This window comes from Micrasema longulum, unplaced genomic scaffold, assembly GCF_059751315.1.
Source record: "Micrasema longulum isolate JH-2025_06_02 unplaced genomic scaffold, ASM5975131v1 h1tg000049l, whole genome shotgun sequence".
Classification (NCBI taxonomy): domain Eukaryota; kingdom Metazoa; phylum Arthropoda; class Insecta; order Trichoptera; family Brachycentridae; genus Micrasema; species Micrasema longulum.
Window position 1 is genome coordinate 526,640 of NW_028277256.1, and position 18,160 is coordinate 544,799.

Sequence of the window (18,160 nt, forward strand, 5' to 3'; positions counted from 1 at the left end):
ATTACATTTTTAACGTTTACTGAAAATTACATACTTACAAATTGAAAAGGAGCGTAACAACTTGGAATGCGATTTCGATTTGCAAAAACAATAAAATGGCCGAGATATTTATTTTTATTATTTAGAGAGTTTATTTTTCATTGATTTATAACAAATAATTATGTTTTCTTAAAAAGCTTTCTAGAGGCTTTTTTCCTTCGATTTTTTCTAAGAATTTTTTCCAACGCTTCAAAACTTGGGGAAAATATGACACAACATTATTATTTAAGAAATTTGTAGAACGAAATGCACAGCCACGTTCTCGCTATTCATGGATTTAACGTTTCATTTCTACTGTTACTTTTATTCTCTTATAGCTATATTCTTGAGGTTCAGGGACATTTTTGCAAAAATTATTAAACCTTGCCCAAAAAAATACAGACAATGTCTGAACACAAGTTTGAAAAAATGTGACACATGCGACACTATCGTGCTAGCGGAATGAGTGCTAACCAGAAACTGACGCACTGGTGCAGAAGTCCCGACTCACAGGTGAGTGACGCGAAGATGGAACTTCTCTTTTCTGTGTCACTCGTTATGCTCGTTCGTTATGGGAGCATTTTTTTCACAATTTGCTTTGCTCGCTATGCGAATTACTTGTTATGAGAGGTTCTACTGTATATGGGGTGCTATGTTCTTAACAGAGAACGGACAAAATAATGATGCGATCATATCGAAATTGGCGAAATGAAAAATGGATTACATACCCAAATTATATGATACGACATAACTTTTTTCGGTTCAATTGACCCATATTAAACTAAGAGGGTTATCAACCTTTGTCCCTACTACTTGATTCTTGATGTCCTTTCCACAACTGAGTCTCACAGCCAGACGTTGCGATGCGTCACGCATAATTTATTGTAATTACCTACATGGATCTTGTCATTAACTGCACAAAAGGCTTACCTACTGAACAGTTAGTCCCGTAACTAACTATGCAGTTACGAGTGTGGTGAATAATAAAACTCAAATGTTCTCATAGGCTGAATGCTCTGAAATATTCCATTGTGAAATGTTTGACATAACTACATCGAATTAATGACGTTTCAACATCCACATTTCCCTTACTCTTCTATCTGCTGACTTTTGTACCTAGACTTCCATATTCCCTTCTCAAAAGTGTTTTCCCTCTCTGTTGCAACAAATTTACATCTAATAACTCCTGCGGGAGGAAAAACCAGTCTAAAAACAATCGGACATACTCAAAATATTGTTAATGGCGTTTCGATAAGACTATTAATTTGGCTATTTTATTTACTAGCATCCCCTTTAAAAAGTAAGATAAACGAAGGATTTATAGAAAGTCTAATTATGTAATTAAATTAAATATATTAGAACAGAGATAACATTTTGCAGAAGAGAATTTTAAAGTCTAGGCATTCTCAGGGATTATGACCTGGTTTAACTTTACACATTGTGTAACTTTTACATCCACATTAATAAGGAAGTTGAGTTTTTTTTATAATAATTATTATTTGCTGATAGACTATTAAACTAAGACAATTTTATTTTTACGTTTTGTATTTTTGAAATTACATCGCATGTGACGTCCCTAGTTCTCTTCCTCTTCTTCGTCAGTTGACTTACCCTAAACGGGAAATTTATCATAACTCGTTTACCATTGGTTTATTCGAAAAAAAACAGTGACGTCATGAAAAGTAGTTCGTTTTTTATGAAAATCATTTTATTATTTTTTCGTAATTGTTTTAAGAAACTTCAACTTATAATTTAAAGCCCCAATTTTTACCGCGCACAAGAACACATTTTTTACATACAATTCCCCGTAGGCATGATCTTCCTCATTCTTCCATTTGTAGAATTTAGTTTTTACGACTTTGTCAACCCGCTCATATTGCTATGCAAACTATAATAAATTAATACATTAAAACTTTATTTAATAACGCAAAAGGATCTACATTTACTAAAAATTACTAACAGTTCACAAAATCAGGTAAATACTTTTCAAAGTATCTAATTTTTTTGATCTTCTAGAATAAGGTTAATTATGGCGCGGCGTGGATATCGAAAGTAAAAGTGTATCATGATAATAGATTAATAGAATATAGATGAGGAATGAATCACTGTGGAATCCAAGAGAAATTAATGTATGTAATACCAGAAGGTTCTGTTGAAAATCATGTTGCAATGTCACGTTCCGAGATGTCGCATGCACAAAAATCAAAATAAATTGCATAAAAAAAAAATTGTTTTTTTTTATTAAATCATACAATTTTTTTTTGTACTCCCGGGAGTTATAACAAACTTATTTTGGGACAGAAAAATATTTGCATTTGGTATGTTAACAATAATAATATAGCAACAAATAGTAACAAAGTAACAAGTAATATTATGTACATAAAAACTGAAATAAGATAGCAAGCAAATATATGATACAAATCATACATCCGCTTGCCATCCTTTAAACAATCCATAATAAAAATAAAAAATAAAATGTTTATATTTACATATTGCAAGAAAGAAATATTTAAGGTAAAAAAGAACTGATAAACTTATTATTATAACTCTTTACACGTCCCGTTTCGGATTAATGACAATTATAGTGATTCATTGAACGTAATATATATTTTTTTTGGTTTTTATTCAATACAACCATATTGCCCTTTGTATTTTTGGAAACACTAAAGCAGACGTGATCGTAGGTTTTCACGATCACTGTTATCAATATGTATCTTTTTTGGGTAATCACATGTAAGTTGGTTTTTTTCCAACTTAAATGTGAACAAACAGGGCAGGGCGCCCAGCAATGAAAATAATTGATTAATAGACACAGGACATATAGCGATCCAAAGATATTGCATAAACCTATAAATTGCGGTACGTGAATATTAAAAAAGACAATCGAAATACACAGACTCCCAAATATCATAAATAACGCGACGGGCTAAATTAAACTCAACTTGATTTCCGGCACTACGTACTACAAAAATGACACGGGATGTGACTACCGCCGACTGCGACATTGTACAAATTACTAGTAGATAAACACAAGTTTTTTCTACAAAAAATGCACAGTTGCAATGGTAGCCGAAACGTTGGAATGAGTCCAAAAAAGATGCGTCCTGACTAAAGCGGACCTCTCGCAATATAATGTTTTGATTAACTACTAACCTACTTGATCGTATAAGGGTAAATAAAAACGATCCTATTTTTCTATATAACAATATCCGAAATTGAATAATATAATTGACCGGCGCCGTGGCGCAGTTGGTTAAATGGCTAACCATGAAACTGAAACCGCTGGTTGCAAGAAAAAAAAAACAGAAAAGGTTTTTTTTCAGTAAATTGGTACGGGGTTCTGGTGTATTTTTCATAACTTCCTTTCATATCCTCTCTTTCCCACCAGCTGACAAGCTTAAAGGGTTCTTCATTTTGAAAAATAAAATAAAAAAACGCCGGTAAAAGAAAATCGTTAAAAAAATGCTTCGTTAATTTTGAGATGTTTAATTAAATCATTATCATTGGATTCACGAATGGTTAAACGAAGCTTCATCAAATCTCTGTACAATTAACGGAATACAGCCCTGATAATTTAACTGCTGTATATTTAAATACATATAAATATCCTTTCGACCCTGGTATGGTCAGTATTACCTATAATTGAACAAACAATGCCTTCTTCTTCCGGGCCACATATTTTCGATTTGTTCTTGTCCTTCCGTTTTAAAATATTCACACATCCGCCATAGTCAATTATGGTGATTCCATTTTGTTTTCTCCGAAGTTATACAAAATGGTATGTGCAGACTAATTGAATACAATCTTCAAATAATCATATCAAGGTTTTATTCATTAAATTGATATTAATAATTATTTCCCTATCCGGATACAGTGGTGCATTGGGCACTGCATTGATATTCCAATTTCAGTGTATATGGGTAAATTTTACTACATGGAAGGTAAGTTTATCAGTCTTATGCTCCAGGTGCCAGTCCGGGAACGATGTAATATTGCAGTGTAAAACTTCCTCCAAAATCAATATTTTAAATCTACCCTCCCAAGAATTTAACCAAGGTCTTCAAGCATGATAGGCAAACGACTCAAGCATTTTACTAAAAGGTTTACTTTTCTTCACTTGATTTCTTTTTTCATGATTTTTATTTGAGTGTAGCCATCTAGTCTGATATACTAGCCTTTGGTTCGATTCCATTTCACACACAGAACTGTATTTTTCATCCACCCGGATACAGAAGTTTAAATTAGAAATGTGGTTCCTTATGTAAATCATTAACAATAAGTTGAAGTCAGTCCATTTATGGCAGAACGTTTTGAATTGAAATTTATATTGTGCCTACTAACACAAACAATTTTTTTATGTTAACTTGCTTCGCCGACAGACACTAACACATTAACATAGGGTTATTCAACATTCAAACGCGTTACACGTATTTTTAGTTATAATTAAAGCTAAAAAAATACTAGGTTGTTTTTCAGACTTGTCTTAAATAACAATGACAATTTGATAAGTGGAATCCTGCAAGGGTCACACTTTGGACTTTCAATAATTTAAAATAACATTTTACTATAATGTAATACTTAACGTGGCAAGAACAGATAACTGAGGTTGGGAAGAAGTTTGACTGTACCATCTATTCACTGAAAAGACTTCTGAGTTTTCTTCGAACCACAACCAAAAAAAATCTGTCCCAAACTATTCAATTGTCATCTCTGTGCTATGCTAATATTTGCTATCTTGACGCCAATACAAAACTCATAGATCAATTAGAGTGTTTGCCGAATCAAAGTACCCACTTTATTTTTAATCTCAAAAAGTCTGACCTTGTATACACTCCTGACACTCTTTCGTTTCAATCTTAAGTGGCTTCGTTGTTATCAGCGCATAAACTTTCATCTCCTTCACATCTTCATAATATTATTTACTTTCGTTGCGTTCCAAAATATATAGTTTAGACTTTTATTTATCTTTGCGATCGCGGTCTTTCGCTTCGCTCTTCTCAGGAAAAAACACTTTCCATTCCTTGATATGGCACATCATTTTTTGATACGAGCTACTTCTTTACCTAAAAAATGCACCTTCTCTGCAACATTACAACATATCCTTAACACCCTAACCTCCCTTTGTTTTATTGTTTTTAATAATATATTTGTGTTCCTTTTCTTTCCTTGGTTCCTCTTTCTATCTCCTTCCACACTCATTACCTGATTCCACATTTCTCATCCTTTAATACGTGTAAAATAATGTACTTTTATTGAATGTAATACAAGCCAGCCTTATTTCTCCATAAAAAACAGGTGTTATTTTCAATTAATTAGGTTTTTTCATGTATGTATCTTTTGATATACCTATATATTGGTTTTTTGTACAAAGCTTTGACCAACTATTCTTTTGAACAGTCTATTTTTTAGTAGGCTGGAAGATTTTTTTTTAGCAATAAGTCTGCCAAAGTACTTATTTTATGTACTTGAAGATCTTGAAGCTCTTTCTTGTACCCTTTTAAATATAATTACAAGTTTTAAACAATTATTTTTTTCTACTTACGCACCCACACGCACGCACCCTCTCCCTCATTCATTCCCACACGCACATGTACCCTCTCTCTCATTCATTCACGCATACACACATTCACATACACATAAATACAAACGTCGCACACATACAATTACGTTAACTATTTTCTTAAATATTATGTGTCATTAGATTTACAGTTGATTTTTTTCATTGGCTCTAGTATTGTTAATATATTTCTATTTATTTTGTTTTTTGTTTATGTAACAGCTGTAAAAATCCCAAATGAAATAAAATAAATAAATAAAGATAATTTGAGTATTATATTAATAGGTTGTGAGTTGTGATTCCCGTACGGTAGACTCTGGATCTAGAAGTCAATGATTTTCCTTATCACAACTTAACTCACATTTTCAATACTCATTATAATGGCTTTAAAACAGACAAATTTATGTTTAGTTTATTCAGGTAACTCAGATTTAAAAAATAAGTATGAAATATTACTGCTAAAAACATTTTTTATATCAATTTAATACCTATACGAGTATTTACATTAACGTTTCCCATTACGTACAGAAAAATCAATTCTTGTGTACATCATGGGGAGTGACGTCTTACAGTAATTTGATTATTTTATTTTTAATTATTAGAATTTTTAGTATAACATATTAATTAGAAAAAAAAACAAAAACGGTGTTTCCAATCAGTGGTACACAAAAAAGAATTATAAAAATAAATTTTCGCTTGTTTCTTAAATATATTGTATTCCTGACTGCACTTTTTATTTTTTTGTTAATAAGAACGTAAAACTCTGTTTACAAAGAAGGAACCTACATTAATTTCTAGTAAATTAGTTGTATTTACTAATTTAGATAATTAAAACATCCAGTAGATAATTTACTATGCGAAACCAATCACAATTTTAGGAAATAACTGGTTTATAAATTTTAAAACAACTTTTACATTTGCCGAATTAATTAACATCCTGTTTCCTTTACAAACGCAGTTTAGAATATACATTTGCAACGTTTCACTTCTGGATTGATAACAAGTGTATCGAACTTTAATAAAAGGAGAAAATATTACCTCATTCGTGAGATAATACTATACACGTTGGACGATTAATCTCGATTCGGTAGACTCATTTAAATGAGATTCGCCCACTACATAAAATACGTACGAGTACAAACGTCACGATTATGTAATTAAATTGCGTACACGATTTTATTTCTTCCATCAGTCTAGTCTCACGTTCATTGCTCTACATATGAAAACCATGTGTAGCAAATCGTTTGAGGTGTTTATTCTTTAATCACTTCCCACCTTCAAATAGGGCGTTTTTTTAACAATTGCAAATTAATCGCACTACCCACATAATATTTTTTAGAAAAGATTGTTTTATAATTCTAATGCATAATGTTTTTTTTTATTATTTTTTTTATTTAACTTTTTGTACGTAATGTTATTTGTACATTGGCGGGCTTATTGCCAAATGGCAATTTCTTCCAACCAACCAATAAAATAAAAAAAATATTTTTATAATTCAAGTTACAGAACATATTCAATAAAAAAAAAAGATTAAAAAGCTAAAGATATATAAAAATAGAAATTAATGTATTTGTTTATATATAACCTTAAATTAAAACTATTACTCAAGGGTAAAAAGGAAAAAAAGAGGAAAGAAGAAAAAGGAAAGGAGGGGAGATTAAGGAAGAGAAAGGAGATGTTTCTTCAGACGTGATTTAAACAGAGATAATGTAGTAACATCTTTGATGGTGGATGGGAGATGATTCCACAGTCGAGCCGCATGGACACTATATGAGTTAGAGAAGAAAGAGGAATTGTGGATGGGTATTAAGAGAGTGCCTTGAGAATTAGAACGAAGAGGTAAACCGTGAACTGATAAGCGTTGAAATTTTTCACGCAGGTATATAAGAGCGTTAGGACTATGAAGTACATTGAACAGAAGCGAGAGGGAGTGATTGTCTCTCCGCTGTCTAATTTTGAGCCATTTCAGTTGCCTACGATAATCAGAAATGTGGTTTTATTTCCTAAAACCAAAAATGTACCTTATGCATGTATTCTAAGAAATGTTAAGTTGACTTACAAAAGTCTTAATATAACTTTTAAGCTATAGACAAAGGTGCGAGGTTGTATTTAAATAATTGCTGGACAAGTTAAATTTTGTTATATGTGTGTTGCTGCTTAAGTTTTTATTGTTCGAAGAAATAATATAATAACAATATTATTGGATGTTTTATCACAATAGGTTTTTTTTATTTTAATACAAAATATTTTTACTTGTTAGTTTGGGCGCAATGCGTCTAAAATTTATACCTAATAGCTATATAATATAATATACATTATTTTTGTTTTATCTTATTTATTATACACATACGCCTAGAGGGCTTTTACATGGCAGGTACAAAATTATAATTCAAGCATTTAATTTATTTATTAATTCATTTCAAATTACATTTGTATATATTATATTCACCGACACATTATGGCTTTTTCTATTACAAAAGTCAATATTATATGTAGGTCTGATCAAGTCTGCAACTCTAGTCTATACACGGTCAAAACAAAATGCCGATTATTCAACTATTGTATAATGCCAGTACTCCTATATGGGTGCGAATCTTGGATCCTTACTTAATCTCAGAAGACCAAACTTCTGAGTTTTGAGAGTAAGTGCTTGAGAGGAATATTAGGTATAAGGTGGTTCAATTTTATTACTAACATTGTTAGTTGCTAAATCCGCGAAGAACGGACACAGCAACCTTCTATAAAAAGTGGCTTGATGATTCGGCGGTGGACCTAGCTTGGACACGTGCTGCGCGTGTCTCAGGAGAACTTAAACCCAAGTTGCCTAATCTTTAAACCTGCGAGCTCACGCCGTCCTGGAAGGCCTTCGATGACGGGCTTTTGATTTTGTTCGGTGGAATAAGGGGCGCTGGATTGACGAGAAAAGGGGTGAGACTGATGGCTGGCGATAGGGTCTCCTGGAGGCTACTGGTAATGTCCACGTGCTCCACTTAGAAGCGGATGTGGAGAAAAAGTAGGTCTGATAAATACGTTTCTACAATATTTTGAGTTTGTCCAAATTTTTGGAGACAAAGACTGGATTCAACTCCCTAGGAAGCTGTTGAAAATGAAAATGGCCCTCAAAATGAAATATTTGCGTAAATTATAAGAACGCAAATATTTCTTTTAAAAAAAATATTAAAAAAACAGCCAATGACAGGTCATAATCCTTGTAGACGCCTAGACTTCTATATTACTGTCTCTAAAATTTTCTTCATCTCTGTTGTAATATGTCAAATATGTATCGAATAAATAGAGACATCTTTGTTTTTAAATATCGAATTACATTATGCTTTATAGATATAGATATTTACATAAATAAAGATAAAATATTACCTAAGAGTAGGTAATTTAATATTTTCACAGTTTTCGGCAAAAAAATTAAGTAAACAATCCGGTTACTTGAATACCTTAAATGAAAAAGACCTTAAAGTAAGACATCTATATAAGAATTCATTTTAATACCCCTTTCCATTCATTGTAGAAATGACAAAAAATACGGAGAATCGTTCAAAGAAGATATCCCACTACAAAGATTTCTAACGCATCAAGTTAGTAAGCTTCTTCTTCTTCGTTTTTTAATGGCCATTTCACCTCTCAAAAGTTAGTAAGCTTGATGCGTTGGAAATTTTCAAAGTGGGTAAAAAGTAAATGAGTAAAAAGTGATCAAAATACATACTAAATTCAAATAAAAATTCCATATGTAATGCGGTGGATAGTATTGTGATTAAAATTTATTTACGTGGCGAAAGCAACACCGCCAATAGCTAAATCTATTGTGGTAACGTGATAATTAACTGTGGTAACGCGATAATTCAAAGATAGCCTATGGTCATTGAAATATTGGGGGTAAGTAAACCGATAGATAGCCGATGATCTAACCGATTTCAGCCCCGGAGGCTACGCCAAATTATTTTAATATCCGACACCTCATAAAAAATAGTTATGTTCATAATTTTTAAATAAAGATGTAGCAATATTTGTGCCAGTATTTAAATATTGGGTGAACATATATGTAAATACATTTTTGGGGCCGCAAAAAAGAAATCAGTGTTATATAATCAGAGGCCATTAGAGTGACGAGTTAGTAGTGGATTTATACGGTTATGAGAGCTATTGAGTCACCAAAGTGGCATCTGACCTTTACGTTACTAGGATTGTCAACAAAATGTTGCTAATTCACATAATTTCTGCATTTCTCAATGTCAAAATTTGGGCTTGGTCAAGTGTGTGATGTAACATACAAAACATTTGTCAATTTTCACAGAAGATCGTTCTGAGTCCTCGTAAATTCTACTTATTTGTAATTTCGCAGTGTTTACTTTTTCGTTATCTAATAAATCATAGAATATTTCATTTGATTTTTAAGAATTCGTCTGAATTACAGAGAATTAAACATAAATTAAATTCATATTCTCCAAAAAATTATGATATTTGTGGCTTACCAGAATTTTATTAAAATTAGTTGTCTATCATGTTTACTTTAAGTATTGTTGTCTTGTATTATGATATTGTCAAGTATCATGATATGAAAATGCGTATTTGATTGGAAATATCAAATTATACATTAATCTTAGTAAACGAGAAAGAAGGCACTTTGTTAATAAAATAATGTACCTACTACAGTAAATATAAATAATAAATAAATAAATCATGGTTTATTAACAAAAATTACTATTTCTTTATCTACTGCATACATACTTAGGTAATAGATTTTTCTGGATTATGTATAGTCTTCCTAACTAGTACAACCTGTTTTAAGGCAGACATTTTTATGCAAAAACAAACATTAACATGATTATTTACTAGTTCATTTATTATTAAGTTTTACAATAAATATATAATTTATTATTTTGGAATGTTTTTTAGTAAGTTTTCCAATTTTTTTCTACCTAAATCTAGTAACCAATTTGTTACAAATTTATTTAATTGAATTCGGGACATGGTTTTGTAATGTTTGGGTAACAAATTGAATATTTTGGGCCTAGAAACATGAAATTTGAAAATACAACAGGTTTGTTAAAAAATAAGCAAGCTGTATTATTTTTCTATCAAAAATTTAAGGTTTTGTTTGTGTAACCTTTATATAATTAATTGTCAAAAATGCGCATTCGTTAAAAAGTCAATCAATATTACTTAGTTTAATAACAATACATCTTCCAGACGGTACCACCAGTTTCATGTACCAATAAGTAAAACATCGTGTATAAATGACTTTTTTCGTAGGACTTATTCAGTGTACAATATTAAATTTAAAGAAATAAACTACACAAATATCACTTTGTCAGATTTAAAATTGACAATTTAAATGCATTTTGTAACTTGATATACACTACAATAATAAATATTTACATCTCCCTTCTCCTCCTTTTTTCTCTTTTCTTTTCATGCATCCATGTCCTAATCTCACCTCATTTACTACAACTACTACATCAATATAACTCTGGCAGATTTAAAATTGACACTTTAAATACATTATATAACTTAATAGACACTACGATAATAAATATGTAAATCTCTTTTCCCCTTCTTGTCTTCTTTCTATGCATCGCTGTCCTAATTCCACCCCATCTACAGCAATTGTTCCTTTTTATTTATTTTTGAATAAATGTATTTTTTTCATTATTTAAGGGAAAAAAGTGGTATAATTTTTAAATGTATCATATTTTCAATACTAACTATGTAAATTTTTTTGAAATCTGTTATTGGTTTATGTAATATATCTGTTGTTTACTATAAATATGTATGTAGAGCTGTTGGTTTATCAAATTAAAAGAATTAAATAAAAGGCGTATTAAAAGGTTAGTTCGAGTGAAACACATTAATGAAGAATCACCTAAATTTACAACCTTGATTCTTTAAAAATGTTGACAAAATATAAATAAATAAGCACTTAAAAAATATGGAAAACATACCTACATTTTAAATATAAGACTTAATAAACTCTTATTATTAATTCAATTAAAAATAATATTTAGGATGCTATTTTTTTAACTACACGTGTGAACTTTTCGTGTCAAAAACAACAACAAGAAGAAAAAAGCAAGCGCTAAAAATAGCAGCAAACACATAATTACGTTTTGAAAAGAACAGTGCCGTATATTCACATCCGCATGAACGTGGAAAAATAATATTTTTCGTACATAATCTTCCTGTATTACCGACACAGTGTTATTATGTACGTACAAGCATGGGAGCGGCTTGACTTCATCGTAATATTAAATATCGACATTTTATGATCGAGCTACCAATGAATCTTGTTTGATCTAGATAAAGATAATTTATAAAAGAAAATTACGTAATTGAAAACGCAGTAGGAAAAGGAAATACAACATTTTTATGATTTCATGCCGTAATCAAATAAATTGCTTTCGCTACAGATTTATAACTCGTTTAAAAAATAATCTTCTAAAGTCATCTGTAAAAACTAGATAATAAAGTTATCTGTGACTAATCAAAATAATAAAAAGTAAAACTAAACCAAGAAGTTTCATTGATAAGTTTATTTATAATTTTATCATAATCATTCATAGATAGTTATAACATCCGAACATCATTGTAGGTGCTTACGTATATAATTGTCGTTTTGCATAGAATTTTTTTTTTTTTGTATGAAAATTATCAATTCTGAATACCATCGAAATATTGATCTCAATATTAAATTAATATTATTTACGTGTTTTGTACTTGATATTTTTGTGTGACCTAATTATGAGAACTTTTTTATTTGAACAAAGTACGATCGAAGTGTTGGTAATATACTCTTTCTTTATAGATAGATGTAAGCAATATAGCTAGTATAAAAATTAAAAAAATATTTTTAGGCGTTACCTTGTTGGCAAAGTAATTCATTAAGGTAAATCTCACCGCTTCAATAAGGGTTTTAGCTCTGTAACTTCACAAAAACTAACAGGTGGAAGAATTTAAAAAAAAGGAATAAAAGGAAAAACTATAAAATGGTTTGAAGAGTACCTTGGCGATAGATACCAAATAACGAAGGTGAATGATGAAATTTCAGAGCCCCTCAAAATTTCATTGGGAGTACCACAAGGATCGGTTCTCGGACCGGTTTTGTTTATTATATACATAAATGATATTGTCGAAACATTAAAATATTCAAAAATAAGACTCTTTGCAGACGATGCCTTAATATATATATCGGGAGAAAATTATAAAACAATTATGGACAGACTAAATCATGATCTTAATAGTGTATCACTGTGGTTAAAAATTAATAAATTAAAATTAAATGTTAACAAAACTAAATATATGAATATAGGACACAAAAGAATAGAAATTACACCATCAATTGTAATAGAAAATGAAAAACTTAATGAAGTCACTGAAATTAAATATTTAGGTGTAACCAAAACGCTAAGATGGTAATAAATAAGATTGCAAAAAAAATATCAATTTTGGGAAGGATCAGAAGATTTATTGATAAGGACTCCTGCAAAACTATTTACAAAGCAATTATTGAACCACACGTTAACTACTGTAGTAGCATTTTATTTTTATCAAACAAAGAAAACATAGATAAACTAACTGTATTACAAAATAAAGCCTTTAGAATCATTTTGAAAAAAAACAGATATACGAGGGTAAAGTCGATGGTAAATGAAATGAAATTATTAACATATAAACAAAGAATATTTTACAATACAGTGATATTTGTTCATAAAATTATAAACTCTAATAAAAAAACAGAATTTTGGAAAAAAATTGATCGGGACCAGCATGAACACGATCACAATACTAGAGAAAAGAACAAAATTAGACTTCCATTTAGGAAAAAGGCAAAGTCACAAAATTCAATTTTATTTAAAGCAATTAAAAAGTATTACGAAATGGAAAAAAATATTTATGAAGAAAAAAACATATCAAAATTTAAAATAATGGTCAAGACATATGTGATAAACAATTTGTAAATTAAATATATTTGCAATGTTATTATTAGAACACACATAACAAAATGTATGATATGTGTGCCCTACTTTAAGATTTAAATAAATAAGATTTAAATAAATAAATAGAAGAAATATGGATATGCAAGCACAGACAGAATGGTGAAAGTTACGTTGATAAAGCGGCCACTTAAATCAAAAAATGAAAAATCATAAGTTGTGTAATTGCCCTGACTTACATAATCCCTTCTATATATTTTTTTCCATCTGTTTTCGAATATGTTAATAATGAAATTTCTTTTTTTCTAAAATAAATATATTTTTAACACTATTTATTTCATAGTGGTTTAAATATTTAAAAAAAATAATAGCCGTGTTAAAAAACTAAATATGTTTTCTATTAATTTTCAAATTTATTTACACAATAATATTAAAATTGAAATCCTACTAGATTTTAAGCATACAATTCGTCAGCAGGTTCTAATTTTATCTCTCAATGTTTTATACTTAACCTACACTAATAGTAATTTTGTTTGAAAATCATTACGTATCATATCATATTTCGTTAAAAATGAAGAATGTCAATAATATAAAAAAAAGTTTTCTAAAAAAACTTTTTTCCGGCAAAACTTCAACCTTTGTTGTTTTTAGGAAATTCAGCAGAGACAATTTTTTTTTCCATAGTGTCTCAAATAATATAACAGTAATTATTGATACAGATCGTAACAAGTTTTTCTCTTTTTTTAAAAACACGTTGATTGCTTAACTAGGGTTGTATACCCCGTTCTAAAAGAGTAAAAAATATCGTAAATTATCTGTCAAAATAACTTAATTTTAATTACTAACATTTTAAATACCAAAAACATTTTCCCTCTGTGGTGTGAATAAAATGGGGGCAGTGCTATATAAACTTTGTGGTATGACATTTTACTCTTATTTATACCTCATGAATTTTTTATATTTTATATTCTGAAATAAGTTTTTGTTAACTACTACCTCATTAACGGTTTTTTTTTTAAAATTAAATTTTGTTAGGTGTGTGTACAATTAACCTTCGTTTTTCTGGACTCTGGACACATCAACACGGCGCGGCTCCGCACAGTGTTACGGCGCAGTGCCGCGTACTGGTTGTTTTAAAGCTGACGCGTTTGCAAGACTCACACAAACGCATCTATAATCTACAGGATGTTGATTTTAAAAAAGGTGATAAATATCAAATATCAAAAAAAGGTGATATTTAATTCAACCAAATGTAATATCTTAATTGTTTATCAATAAGTGTTTACATATTTTCTCCAAAATAATTTATCCTCTACATTTTAATTACACTGTATTAATTATTTTTATAATGTATAAAAAACATTGAATAAAAATCATGCTTTTTTCAAAATAAATAAATATTTGACAGTTTCTTGTGTGATTGTTTTTTTCGCTCTAATCCAAAAGAGATTGTTTAAAATATTTGAAATGATATCAAGATTTCTAAAATCAGTATTCTTCACATTAAATTTTTTTTTGTATAAATTTTGTGAAAGCGCCAGCACAAGATAATCGATCTATTCATGATTTGATTAAATGAAAATACATATTTATCAACAAGTGTTTTTATCCATAGCTTTATGCATAACGCTTAACGTGATGTGTCTAAACCCTTAATGCCGCAACTATAGAAATAAAAAAATAAAAAAAGTTTGTCGACCATACAAAAAATCTCTGATGGCAATATCATACTAATGAATTAAGCCGCAAAATATTTTTTAGTCTACACTCACTCAGAAGGTTGCAAAAATTCTTACCCATTGATACTAAATGCACCCTTGTACAAGCATAACTACTACCCATTCTAGATTACGCTGATGTTTCCATGACTGATTTAAGCTGTGAGCTACTCGATAAACTTAAACGACTTCAGAATACATGCATGAGGTACATTTTTGGTCTTAGGAAATATGACCATATTTCTGATTATCGTAGGCAACTGAAATGTCTCAAAACTAGACAGCGGAGAGACTATCACTCCCTCTCACTTCTGTTCAATGTACTTCATAGTCCTAACGCTCCTATATACCTGCGTGAAAAATTTCAACGCTTAGCATTTCATGGTTTACCTCTTCGTTCTTATTCTCAAGGCACTCTCTTAATACCCATCCACAATTCCTCTTTCTTCTCTAACTCATATAGTGTCTATGCGGCTCGACTGTGGAATCATCTCCCATCCACCATCAAAGATGTTACTTCATTATCTCTGTTTAAATCACGTCTGAAGAAACATCTTCTTTCTCTTCCTTAATCTCTCCTCCTTTCCCATTGAGTAATAGTTTTGATTTAAGGTAATTTATAAACAAATACGTGTATTTCAATTTTTATATATCTTTAGCTTTTTAATATTTTTTTCTGTTTAATATGTTCTGTACCTTGAATTATAAAAATAAAACTTTTATTTTATTGGTTGGTTGGAAGAAATTTCCATTTGGCAATAAGCCCGCTAATGTACAAATAACATTATGTACAAAAAGTTATATAAAAAATTTAAATTCTTGTTTTTATTCGTGGGTTTGCGGACGTTACCTTGTCGCGGCTGCACCACTGGCACTGCATACCAAGAGAAATGTATGTCAACGAGCCATGCAAACATGTCATTTACTATTTAAAAATACATACTTAACTTCTCGTGTTCATGTTAAATTATGTGAATGGCGGCATTCAACTAGAAGTTTAGCAACTGGATTTAAATTAGACCATTCAAATATCAAAGACGTAATTCGCTTTGAAATTAATTTTTGTTCTCCATTCATGGGCCAGTTTTTGAAATTTTTGCTGTCGTAATAATCGCAATTGAAATCTTCTTCACGAAAAACGGCTCAAACATATTTCTGTTCAAACTAACCTCGATGTCTCTCAATGGTAAGTTTTCTGTGGTTTCTTCTTCAAAAATCACTGCGAAGAAGTTCATTAGATCGGTTTATCCTGCTAGATCTTCACACAATGAGGAACTTCAGCCCTACGGTAAATCGGATACAAAAAATGTTTTCTTGAGAGGGGTAAAAATTAGAGCATTAAATTGTACAGCAAAGTTTCTTAAAAATGTACGAAAAAAAAATGCTTTAATAAAAACGCACTATTTTAAATGACGTCACTGGTTTATATGAATCAACCTATGATATGAGAACTATGGAAGATTTCCGGTCTGCTTGCCGTTTCTGGATGAATGGGAAGAACTGAATGAGAATAAGCGGAAATGAACCTCTGACGTCACAGGCGGAGTTTTTTCAGAAATACAAAACTTGAAAAAATCGTAGCGCTAATAATACGATACACAAAAATTGAAAAAAAAATATAATAGCAGTTTGAAGGAACAATAGAATGTGATCCGTTGGAAGATCATCCCGATCTAAGATTAGTTCATTACAGTTATTTAGAATTATATAGGTCACACTGTTTCGCTTCATACAAGCCAGACGCTCTAAATTCACTTAAATAATTTTGAACGACTTAAATTAATATTATGTTGACAACCACGTGCTTAATTGGTCAGATTAATACATGCGTTTACTAATAATCGTATCCCAAAGTCCATGTATTTATTTTTGATAACTTAGTTATATTAATCCGCTCATTGTCGCGCTTCGATCAAGGTTGTATTTTGAATTTAAAGTGTTCATTTTTGATAAATAAAAATTAAGATTACTTTAAAGGTAAGTAGGTTATATAGTTTTTTGTAATATGTACGTGAAAATATGGTATCCTGAAAAAAATGCTCAAATTTGGTCATTTAATGATCCATATTTGTTTATTTTTTAACTTCTCGAGGGTTCTTTTCGAAAACTTCACAAATTGGCAACTTACATTTAATTCAATGTATTTGTACACATACTTTAACGTAATATTTTTTTTAATGATTCATTCGTTTGAGTGAATTATTACATATTTGCGATATATTTTTTAACTAATTTTTCATCATAGCAGGATGAAAAACATCGCACAAGTGGGTTTCGAGACCTTTTTAAATTCTTAGCGACTAGCTTGTATGGAACGAAACACTGTGCGTCGCGCGTAGCTCCAGGACATGTGTAATCTAGATCTTATTAATTTGTACAATCGATTTTTTAGAAAATAAAATAATGAAAATGGGAGCTAAAGATCATACCGTCTATGTGCTCTGTAGCTGCAAGACGTGTTGTCATCTAGCTTCTTACTAGTATTAAATTAAACTTAATTGTATAGTGCCCATCTCCAAATCTTTATAAGCGATTTAACCCTCAAAAGGTTATTTGAATTAACATTAGTAGTGACGCTTCTTGTCATGTTATGGCCAATGCTTGTTTTATGTAAGCAGAGATCGATTTTTGGTGAGATCAAAATAAATTATCATGATTTTTTTTTTCTTTTTTGTTTTTAATAAGAAATAAAAATAAAATATAACAACTAAATACAATTGTTTACATTTATCAAATACATATATTTACATTAACGTTTTCCATTACGTAAAAGAAACAAACAATTCTTGTATATATAATGGGGAGTGACGTCTTACAATAGTATATTTTATTTTAATAAATAATATTTTTAGGATAATATAAATAAATTACAAAAAATATATAAACGATATTTCTCAAGGCTGCGTGTTCTGTACTGTAATTGA

At 30.1% G+C, this 18,160-nt stretch overlaps 1 protein-coding gene across 2 annotated transcripts in view; it reads right to left on the reverse strand.

Moving 5' to 3' along the window:
- Cht6 (Chitinase 6) overlaps positions 1-18,160 on the reverse strand; it is a 224,199-nt gene that overhangs the window by 139,649 nt on the left and 66,390 nt on the right. The window lies entirely within an intron of this gene.